Below are 12,613 nucleotides of genomic sequence, written 5' to 3'. Positions count from 1 at the left end.
AAGGACATCAGTGGCTAGCAATGGCATCAGATGTAGAGGCATAGTGCAGAGCATGTTATGTGCGTGCCACCATCAATCAGGGCAAACTAGGCCACACTAAATTGCACAGACCAGATCCCCCGAAAGACCCGTGGGTGGATTTACAAATACATTTCATTGGTCCGCTACCCAGTGCCAAAAGGGGGATGTCTGTATTGCCGCATAATAATTGAGAAATTCTCAAAGTGGGTTGAAGCCATTCCCACATGCAACAATACTCCAAACACAGTGGCACGATTGTTAGCGAACCAAATCATCCCACTATGGGGCACTAAAGCAAATTGAATCTGATCAGGGCACTCATTTCACAGGGCAGGTAATGCGAGAGGTGTCTAATGAGACGTGCCTCAGGCTGGGGCAAAGAGAGAACTGAACTTAGAATATGGAAGATGGGGGTGGAGACACTTTAAGGGACCATTCACATTTCATGAGACACCATTAAAAGAAACTGTTATATGGCCCCCCCGGAGCAGCTCCGGAACCAAATTGTGCCACACGGATTTGTTTTAAGACAGGATCTCCCCATCTTCCCTATTGTAATATAACTGGACACATACATCTTCCATCAGAGTTTCACAATCTCACAGCCTGGTATAAACTCATGAACATCCTAGAGGTAATCCACGGAAAATTATATGCCATACACAAACAGAGAAACAATGGTCTAGCTCCAAGAAAATGTTACAACACTCGGGACCTAGAACCTGTAATGTACCAGTGCACCCACTCAGAAACCCATAACACCACTAGCATGTGATATACAGGGTTATTCTTTAATCTAATCTCCCCCTCAGAGAGCAACAACAGATCCAAGGCATTCATATGGACAAGCCGGAGAGAGGGGACATACTGTGTTGGACAATGTAAGATCAGCATGACCGACTACACCAGCCCCCAGAACTGTTCATGGACTGTGTTTCAACCTCACCACATGCGGATACCATAAGTCTACTCAGTATGCTAAGGTATATTCTGCTCCTTCTGGGGGACTCATCAAAGGAAATGTGAATAAAACCGTATTACACAATGTTAGTTTAAGTGATGGTACATGTAATGTATAATATTTCCTACCTGTTGCCCACATATTTAAAACATTGTAATGCTAAGGATAAAACGTATACCTGGTTACAGACACGCCTCAAGGATCTGATCTTACAAGAGCCAGCTTGCGATCCAAGTGCCACCTAGGTGGCCAAACGCGACTTATTTGCAGGCATAACTGGACTTTTTGAATCAGGAAATTCTACTGCAAATAGCTATAGAATAACGGGACAATCCCAGTATACAGCATGGTTGGCTACTCAGATAGCCACCAGCGTCCAACATATCACCAATAGCAATGAGAACCTCATTGAAGCAGTAAAGTCACAAACACTCTTAGCACTTAGCAAAGTGCTCTTAAATCAGATGCAACTCCTCGAGTCTGATGTAACCTGCCGAGCATATGCACAAGATTTGTTTGAACAATGAAATATTCAGAATTACTAACCACCCTAATCATGTACACTGGAAACGAATGTATTGGTTGTATAGGATTCTTTGTAACTTTTCCTCTAAGTAATCCAGACCAAGCGTATCCAAATTATACCACTTTATGCTCCCTTGGAGTCGTGATGAAGGACCAGGTGATTATCTTATGGGATACATGATGCTGAAAGGGACTGAGAGCCTATTACCACTCGTACCTGTGGCCATGAGAGCTTTCATTACATCATTTGCACCTGTAACACTGTCGGAGAGAGTGATCAGCCCCCCCCCCGGCCGCTGGCCCACAGAGTATGAGACACGCGCTGTTTTACTTGCAAGGGTGCACACTGCAGTGTAGCTACAAGGGTGTGGCACCACGAGAGGGTTTATTTATACTTTAAGGTGATCAGGTTACATTGTGGGTGTGAACAACATTTCGAGTGGGATAGAATGGGATGTGGAAGTGGGAGTGGAAATAGGAACAACAGAACGTACAGCAGAGGTGCCGTGGTAAAAAAAAAATGTATTTTAATGTACTAAATACGTACTTTAAGTTTATCAAGTACATTTGCAGTACATTACTTTTTTGTGTGCTAAATATTCGAGTGAAAAAATGTATTACAAATGCACTAATTGCAAGTAAATTTCTCTCGCAGTAATACTTAAGTTTATTAAATGTAAGTACACTAATTTATACTAATGCTTAAATAGACTTAAAGTGTACTAAAATGAAGTATGCTACCCAAAAATATACCAAAGTGTTTTATTAACACTAGAAAGACTGACTGGGTCAATTGACCCAAATCAAACAAAATCACTGCTATTTCTCATTGAAGTTCCTGCTACAAAAATCTGAAAAAAGTTAGCTTCAGTTAGCTTTCGTTTGACAGCTCATGCATATTTTGGCCAAGCATTTGCCGCAAACAGGACGCTTGCACGTGTCACAGGTAGTGACAGTTTTGTTGCGTTTACAAGCGACCGTGACTTGACAGCTGACTCTTCTCTCAAGTTGCCCTGTCGGTGATGGTGTTATGACTATTATGTTATTGTTATTATGACTTGGTTATCTAATTCATTTGCATGACATTACGTCAATTGACCCAGTCAGTCTTTCTAGGTGTATACTGCTGTAAAATACTAATTTCACCTGTATCATTGTTTACAGTTGAAGATTTCAGAATTAGAAGTATTTGAAGGTTAATCAATAGTTTTGAAATCATACATAGTACACATATCAATATGCAATTATTTTCAAGTTCTTCAGTTACTAATCTCTCTCAATATTATTTGGGAGTGGAATGACGTACTCTTTGTGTCTTGATTGGATCAAAACACATTTCCTGTAGAACTGGTCAGTAGGCACTGCATAGATTTGCTTGGATTCCAACACCTCAGACACAAAAGTGGAATCAATGTTCAGCTGACCATCCCTGCAGAGCTGTCTATCGGACTTTGTGAGCTCCTTCACCAGTACACAGTGCATTGATAAATACTCTGTTAATACTACCATGCTAAGAATTCTGCATATTCTTCCATCCAGCAATTCCACAACTGAGTTTATTTTTTGTAGACTTCTGTTGCTACTTGAATGATAGAGTATGCCTTTTACAATGAAACGGTGAAAACAAACACAGTAACTGACTGTAATACCCAGTAAGTCTTTGATAGCAAGTATTTGTAATGCTGAGAGTTTGCTATGGCATGGATTGCCAAAAACCCTTACATTTTCATTTAGGTTTCTTGAATTTGAAGTTGACACATTGCTTTTCAGAAGATCATAAAAAATGTTTTTAACCCCGTCATTAGCATCTGACATTACATTTTCTGCTTTTTGTCTTAGACTCCACCAGGAAAGAAATCTTTTTACTATCTGCTCAGGAACATGGGTGGTTCCATGGAAGTAACGTAACAATGTGCCATTAAATGATTCGAAGGAAAAGGTTGATGTGGCCCACAGAGGCCCCCAGTTCCTAACACTTGTTGCAATGTGTGTCAGTAGATGAACATTAAATGTCATATTAGCAGTGCCATATAACTTTTCAAACTGCACATTGAACTTTTTGAGAGCTCTTTCAGCTGCTGCAATATCACAGTGTTTCACCTTTTCTCCCAAAAGAATGTGCATAGCAAACACTAACAGAAAAAGGTGGTTCCAGAATTTCTTCAGTAGAACCCCATTCAGTATAGGCAGAGCATAGAACAAAAGGAATGACCTCCACTCTGATGCCTTCCAAAATTTCCTGTCAGCCACAGATCGTGGGACTCTAGTTGTCTCAACTGGGGGTTGGATTGCAATGAGCTCTTTGTCAATGTGGTCTGACCTTGTTCCTATATACCATTCTTTTTTGTGGTGTCTTAAGAACATAAGAACATAAGAACATAAGAAATATACAAACGAGAGGAGGCCATTCGGCCCATCGAGCTCGCTTGGGGAGAACTTAACTAATAGCTCAGAGTTGTTAAAATCTTATCTAGCTCTGATTTAAAGGAACCCAAGGATTCAGCTTGCACTACGTTATCAGGAAGACTATTCCATACTCTGACTACACGCTGTGTAAAGAAGTGCTTCCTTAACCCCTTGGGACCGGCGATCCCGCCGGCGGGATCTGACAGAAATTTCGCAAAACCGTTTAAATAACTCCGCGAGTTTTTGTCATATACACATTTTAAAAATACTCTCAGAAACCTTGGACGGTCTACTTTTCAAATATATATAGGTAGAAACTAAATATATTTTTACAGCTTCGTGATACGAATTGAAAGAACAAGAGTGACTGACTTAAGCGTCTGCGTCTCGAAGCGGCTCTGATCGCCCACCCACTTGCAAATCGCGCTATTCGCATGATAATAACATGATAATCCGACAGTTAGTATTGGGTAAAGAAATATGTGAATACGCCCATTGTGACCAAAATAAACAAGAGCACATGTCTGGGTAGTGTTTACACTGATCGGCTACAATATAGCACACGGATACGTCTCTGCCGCTGAAGCTTTGCGCCAGTGTTGCCACTTTCAGCAGCGAAGCTCATACCTGTGTTCATAGCTCAGTGGGCTAAGCCTGTGTGCCTGCAATCACGTGGTCGCCGATTCAAACGCAGCGTATTTAGAACGTGAATAGCGATCTTCCGCTGAGAGCGGTCCTACACGCTCCCGACGCAAGTAAAACAAAGAAAGATGACACGATTTGCTTTTTTGCCTATTTAACCTAATTTTAAAAACGTTAATACTTCTGACAATGGAAGTTTTGAAAAGAAGACAGATAACGGATTTAGTCAGTGTTTTTTTCATGATTCTACATAATGATTTCAGCGAGATATAAACTGAAATACACGAGAAAGATACGCGGTCGATGATGCCCTCGTCCCCAGAGCGTCAATAATAGTCACTGCATCATATTTATCGCTTTCTATATTTATATAGTCACAGTTTTTTCATTCCATCTATCAATAAACTGTGAAAGGGATTTTATTGTTGCTACTTTTCTTGCGTTTCAAACTGCCTTTCCAAAGTGATGGGTGTGGGGTGCAGTGACATTCCAGACTGATGGGCCATTGACAGTATGCAAACTACTACAGGTGTGAGGACACCTATCTCATCAATATTCATTGTGAAGACCACTGACTTTGAGAAAAAGAGTGTCACTCCAAAGTTCTAACACTTTAGTAATCAAACTACATAAAATTTCAGAATGTCACTTTCACCTATGTGTAGCCAACCCCTGTGTCTATAAGCTTCAGAGCTCAAAAGTCTTACCTAGAAATGTCTATAATGTGATTTTTTACAATTTCTCAGCATGTCTGAAAATAAGTTTTTGAAAAGTATATGTTTAAAGTTGATTTTAACAAAAAATAGAATAATAACATTCTAAGAGGTCTCAGATTATTGGTGCTGAGTTTGTGCTGAATAAAAGCAAATGTATCACTTTGGGATAAATGTTTTTTAGATAGGTGAAATATTTTAAAATGTCAAGGCATGTCAGACTACCTCGAAAGTGGAAAAAAGGCCTCAGGCCCCAGGGGGTTAAATCCAGTTTGAAATGTTCTCCCGCTAATTTCCACCTATGGCCACGAGTTCTTGTATTTGAACTAATGCTGAAGTAACTATTCGGTTGAACAGCATCCAAACCTGTTAGAATCTTATAGACCTGGATCATGTCCCCCCTCAGTCTCCTTTGCTTGAGGCTGAACAGATTTAGCTCAAATAACCTTTCCTCGTATGACATTCCTCTAAGACCAGGAATCATTCTTGTGGCCCTACGCTGCACCTTTTCTAAGGCCGCTATGTCCTTTTTAAGATATGGTGACCAAACCTGTACACAATATTCTAGGTGAGGTCTCACCAAGGAATTGTATAATCTTAGCATTACCTCCCTTGACTTAAACTCCACACACCTGGAGATATACCCCAACATCCTATTGGCCTCTTTTATTGCTTCCCCGCACTGGCGAGAATGAGACATGGAAGCATCAACATACACACCAAGGTCTTTCTCATAATCAGCTACCTTTATTTCAGTAGGTCCCATAAAATACCTGTACTTTATATTTCTGCTCCCTACATGGAGTACCTTACATTTGTCTATGTTAAATTTCATCTGCCAGGTGTCAGCCCAGTCACTAATTAAATTAAGATCCCGCTGTAGCTGCTGAGCCGCTAGTTCAGTATCTGCTACACCACCCACCTTGGTGTCATCTGCAAATTTCACCAGTTTACTGTATATATTGGTGTCTATATCATTTATGTAAATAAGGAACAAAAGTGGTCCTAAAATTGAACCCTGCGGTACCCCACTATGAACGCAGGCCCACTGTGACATCGAGCCTCTTATAACTACTCGCTGCTTCCTATCCGTTAACCAGTTATCAATCCAAGACGCTACAGTTCCTAAAATACCTGTCGCTTTGAGTTTAAGTGAGAGCCTCTTGTGGGGAACAACATCAAAAGCCTTTTGGAAATCTAAATACTGTAGATGACATCATAGGCCTTCTTATCATCAACTTCCTGAGTAGCTTCCTCAAAAAACTCCAACAGATTTGTTAAACAGGATCTACCTCTCCTAAATCCATGCTGGCTATCCCTCAAAATGTTATTTGAGTCCAGGTAATCTACCATTTTCTCTTTGATTATAGCCTCCATAACTTTACCAGTTATACAAGTTAGACTGATTGGCCTATAGTTTGACAAATTACTTCTATCCCCTTTTTTGAAAATGGGCGTTATGTTGGCATGCTTCCAATCAGAAGGTACCACACCTTCAGATAAGGATTTTTGAAACAGTAATGTTAAGGGTCGGCAAATAATATCCCTCATCTCTTTTAACACTATAGGTAAGATGCCATCAGGGCCCTGTGATTTATTTATTTTGAGCTTAGCTAGGCTTTGCAAAACATCAGCTTCAGTTATATATATATTAGTTATAGACGATGTTGGATTAGTAATAAGAACTGGTAAGTTACTAGTGTCCTCAACAGTGAATACCCGTGCAAAACTATCATTGAACTCATTTACTATGTCAATGTCGTTTTCAATTTTAAGACCCTTACTATCCTGCAGATTAGTGATTTCAGCTTTTAGAGCTCTTTTAGAGTTAAAATACTGGAAGAAACTTTTAACGTCATCCTTAGCCTCCAATGCGATCTTCCTTTCGACATTCCTTTTAGCTCGTCTAATGTCATTTTTTAATTCAGCCTGTAGATTTAGATACTCTTGCTTTATTATGTCATCATCAGTTATTTTCCATCTCTGGAACAAAGCCCTTTTCCTCCTTACTTTATACTTTATGTCCCTATTAAACCACCTAGGTTGCAATTTCCTAGATTTATTCTTGCTAGAAACAGGTATGAAGTCCTCTTGTACTTGCAATAATGTGCTTTTAAAAAATTCCCATGCCTCTTCAACAGTTTTGTTAATTAACTCCATCCAGTTCACAGTTTCTAGTTTTAATCTCATACAATTGAAGTTAGCCTTCCTAACATTATATATTTTTGATTTGGACTTTGCTCTTCGGGCACTAAACTTAACCTCAAATTTAACCATGTTATGATCGCTACTGTCAAGTGGTTCTAAAACATCTAATTTACCAATCCTGTCCTGGTTATTAGACAAAACAAGATCAAGAATGGCATCTCCCCTGGTAGGGGTGTTAACAAACTGAGTAAAAAAATAATCCTGTACTAATTCCACCATGTCAAGTCCATTTTCAGAAGAGCCAGCAACAATGTCCCACTGCATCCCCGGTAGATTAAAATCACCCATAACTACCACATCATTTTTATTGCTCATAATCCTAATATCACTGTATAACAATCTGCTTTCCTCAGCAGCTACATTGGGTGCTCTGTAACAAACACCGACAATTAGGCTATTTGAGTTTGTAGCATCTAATTTTACCCATATAGCTTCCGTACTTTTACTTATATCAGTAAGCTCCCTTGCCTGCAAGTTTTCCTTTACATATACTGCAACACCACCTCCCTTCTTACCTATACGGTCTTTACGGAACAATGTGTAACCATCCATATTATATTCTTGTCCATCCTTATCACTCAACCACGTTTCAGTTATTGCTATAATATCATAAGAGTCCGATGAGATAAGAGCCTCTAAATCAGGGGTGCCCAAAGTGGGGCCCGCGGGCCAAGGTTGGCCCGCCGTACTATTTAGATTGGCCCGCCAATGAATATCTAAAATTTTAAATTATACTGTACTAAAATTTGTTTCAAAAATTCTTAAAGCAAGAATCCCAATGTAGCTATCCGTGCGTTTACTTTTTAGTGTACGTTGGCCTAACTAATATACAGTCGAACCCGGTTATGTCGCCGGACTAGGGGGTTGCCAAAAAGCGTCGAGATATGTATGATCGAGATAACCGAAAACCAATATGGCGGCAATATACTGTATTAAGATATGCTTGAAATGTATTTATGTGCGTTAATAAATTAGAATGTACATGCACGGGTTTTTGGCGTTGCCGTGATTTGTTTGATGACGCGATCGGCATGCTATAAAAATGCACATACATGTCGGCTAACAACAAAAGGCATATGTGCACCAACTAAAAGCGGAGCTTTACCAGTATACAATAAAAACCACCGTCGATTCTCGATACAAACCTTTAATTATATTATCCAACACCGCAAACACAAAGATCGCTCACAAAATCACAAAAAAACCTGCGGGGTGTAATTCGTTGTTACAAAAAGCAAATCTGCAGTGTCAAAATTACATTCACAAGTCATTTCGCTCTGACAGCTCTGAAATGTATCGTACACGCAGTTAATATGGTTTCTTTACAAAGTCTAAAATGCTTAGTTGCTTTTTGCCTTTAACAGTCTGCTTGAAAACAAATGCTTCGATATTATTTATGCTGTCTAAAACAGTCCATCCCCTACAAAAGAACCATACTGTCAAATTTTTTGTAGCATTTCTATCACCTCACCGGCAGAGGGAATTGGTTCCAAATCTTCGTCCGCATCTTCTTCATCTTCGTTGTCATTGCCGCATGCAGATATGCTTGGCTTTGGTTTTGATGGGGATTTACCTAGATCGCGTTTCACCTGCGTTGTTCAGCGAATTACCATGCGAATGCGATTTGAATACGCGCTGTTTAGCACTTGTGATACATTTTAAAAAGCCGGCGATTAGTTACGGGGATCGAGATAACCGATGTTAAGTGGCGATTTTGGCCCTCTTTCGTGCTCGAGATATTAGGGTTCGGCGACATAAAAGAATCGACATAACCGATGAGAAATGCTATTGCAATAAGGGAATTTGGCGGTTCCACTTCAAAAACGTCGACTTAATAGGGTTGGCGAGTTAGCTGAGGTCGAGATAAGTGGGTTCGACTGTATATTATACAGTCCTCACTCATGGTGCTTTGATTACATTTGAAATATCTAAGACTAAAATTGAAATACAAGCAACTATAAGGGTAATGTAGAGTATATCTGTGCACATATGTACATTTCCACACTTCATAAATAGTCATATTTTAACAATTTACAAAAAGTCCCATGAGTCTTTGCTTATATTGTTGCTACTGTTGTTGTGTTGCTGTTGGACATGCACTCTTTGACATTTTGCACTACATGTGATTACAAAAGTTTAGACATGCTCTAAATATGGGGCGCCGTTTGTAAAGTTACGAAACATTTTTGTACTTGCCACTTTTTCAACATTTAGTGCAATTTTCTGACATTTAGCTAGAAGTCAATGGTGTTGTGGATCATCATATTTTTTGCTGTGTAGATTATTTGCACAATTGTTCATCATATGTAAATGGTATGTCTATATATAAATATTAAATGTAAATGTCAAATATAAATGTTAAATGTAAACGTAAATATAAAAGTTAAATGTAAATATAAATGTTAAATATAAATGTTAAATGTTAACTTATATCTAAATGTTAAATGTAAAAGTTAAATGTAAATATAAATCTAAATGTTAAATGTAAAAGTTCAATGCAAATATAAATCTAAATGTTAAATGTAAATGTTAAATATAAATATAAATGTTAAATATAAATGTTAACATATCTAAATGTTAAATATAAATGTAAATCTAAATGTTAAATGTAAATGTTAAATATAAATGTTAAATGTAGACTCTAAATGTTGAGAACATATGCAAATTCGCCACGCCCATCTGCATAGAAATGGGCGGTAACGACGAAATTAGCCCGCTAAGTGGTTGCAGGTTAGGGGCGATTGAGGACAATATGGCGAATTCGGCTCACTTAGATGCTATAGAACGCTGCATTACATGGTGTTGCTTCACAGCCGGGAGCAACATCATCTGCACTTTCCACTGTAACATCGATAAATTATGAATGTTTGATGGGCCGAGAAGGGGATCAGTAGTATCGTATAAATTGGCCTTAAATATTTCCCACCATGCTTTAGCTGATGGCGGCAGTTCGTAAGATGCTGCTGCTGAACATTTTGTTCGGAAATGGCAAGAAATCGCTTGCAAAACGGCAGGTCCAATCGCGAGGACCGTAATCCATTGAGATTATCGTCACTGCTACGCGTCGCTCGTTCGCATGTCGGTAAATAATGATGGGCGAACGTGCGATATGTTTCATGTGATGTGTTTAATGATGTTCATCTGGCAAACAGAAAACGGAAGTAAGCAGCAAGGAAATATACTGTTTTTTGTTCTACCCGTTCAGTTAATAACCCAACAAGCTATAACGGGGCTGGTTTGGCACATTCTGCTGAGCTGCTCAGTGATTTTTAGCTCTTGCTAGCTGAGTTCTGGTTATATGCTGAAGACCTTGCAAGTGTTGCCTGTGATGATACACTGTGGGTTTATACAGACCATAAGAAATGTGTGAAAGACGTGTTACCCCATCTGGCCTGCTGTATGTGTAACCATGACCCCCTTCCTCTCTGAGCTGGACAAGAATTCAAATTCATTTGTGAGGGTCAGATTTCTTTTAAGTATGATCCCTCATTTAGGGTGTCCAGCTGCATACCTGTCTGGACACCATATGTAATGAAGAAGCATCCCCCACCCTGGAAAAGTCATTCGAGGGGGGGGACACACCTTACAGTTTCACTGTCCTTAAAAGTGATAACACAGCACATGAAACATATTGCACGTTCGCGCGTCAGTATTTACCGACATGCGAACGAGCGACGCGTAGCAGTGACGAGAATCTCAATGGATTACGGTCCTCGCGATTGGACCTGCCGTTTTGCAAGCGAACCACTTAGCGAGCTAATTCGTCGTTACCGCCCATTTCTATGCAGATGGGCGTGGTGAATTTGCATATGTTCTCAACATTTAGAGTCTACATTTAACATTTATATTTAACATTTAACATTTACATTTAACATTTAGATTTACATTTACATTTAACATTTAAATATGTTAACATTTATATTTAACATTTATATTTATATTTAACATTTAGATTTATATTTGCATTGAACTTTTACATTTAACATTTAGATTTATATTTACATTTAACTTTTACATTTAACATTTAGATTTATATTTACATTTAACTTTTACATTTAACATTTAGATATAAGTTAACATTTAACATTTATATTTAACATTTATATTTACATTTAACTTTTATATTTACGTTTACATTTAACATTTATATTTGACATTTACATTTAATATTTATATATAGACATACCATTTATATTTACATATGATGAACAATTGTGCAAATAATCTACACAGCAAAAAATATGATGATCCACAACACCATTGACTTCTAGCTAAATGTCAGAAAATTGCACTAAATGTTGAAAAAGTGGCAAGTACAAAAATGTTTCGTAACTTTACAAACGGCGCCCCATATCTAAATGCCTATATATGACTTATTTGTCATATTTTGTTTAATGTTATTTACACAGAAAGGAAGGTTAGATAACTGTTTGATAAATAAAAGTAGCCTACTTTACTTTACTATTAGTGTTTGTATTTTGTGTAAAATATTACATTTGGCCCGCGGTCCTCCGATAGATTTTCATTTTGGCCCACTAAGGGAAAATGTTTGGGCACCCCTGCTCTAGGACATTGTAAGTGCACCAGTTTTACATACGGTCATGCAGAAAATGATAGAAAAAGTGTTGACGTCAATTATCGCTGGCATACTTTCTTCGGGGGTGCAAAATGCACCCCAAAAAAAACTTAATTTATGACAGATGTCTGTGGAGATTCTCAGTTATCCAGGTCATGGTTATCCTAAAAAAGGGTTATGCAATAGCAACTGGACTTTGTTTTTCATAGAAGAAGTGTTGCACTCCATCCAGAGTGCTTTCTCAATTCTGACTGACTGGTTGGCATAGCAGGTTGATGAACCCTGTAGAATCCTCAAGTCGTTAGCACTAGATGGTCACCTGTGGGTTGTTGTTGTTCCCCCTGGCTTTCATGTGTTTCACTGATACCACCTGAGGCTGAGCGTGAACGACTGTGGAAGCGTCTGGGCAAAGTTGAAAGAACTGCATTGTAGGTAGGTGATAGACGTCTTAGGCCACCTCCTCTGTTCAACGACGGTCGTTCATTTACATTTAACGGTCCACCTACAATGCAGTTCTTTCAACTTAAACCCCTCTTTCCTACACCATTCTTTTAGCCACGC

At 38.8% G+C, this 12,613-nt stretch overlaps 1 pseudogene; it reads left to right on the top strand.

Annotated features, from left to right (window-relative positions):
* The first annotated feature begins 1,080 nt into the window (after positions 1–1,080).
* The window catches only part of LOC140591153 (uncharacterized), a 33,278-nt pseudogene continuing 21,745 nt past the window's right edge, over positions 1,081–12,613 (top strand).

The sequence above is a fragment of the Paramormyrops kingsleyae genome, chromosome 1 (assembly GCF_048594095.1).
Source record: "Paramormyrops kingsleyae isolate MSU_618 chromosome 1, PKINGS_0.4, whole genome shotgun sequence".
Taxonomy (NCBI): domain Eukaryota; kingdom Metazoa; phylum Chordata; class Actinopteri; order Osteoglossiformes; family Mormyridae; genus Paramormyrops; species Paramormyrops kingsleyae.
The sequence above is the reverse complement of the archived record's forward strand: the minus strand, read 5'-3'. Positions and strand labels throughout refer to the sequence as shown.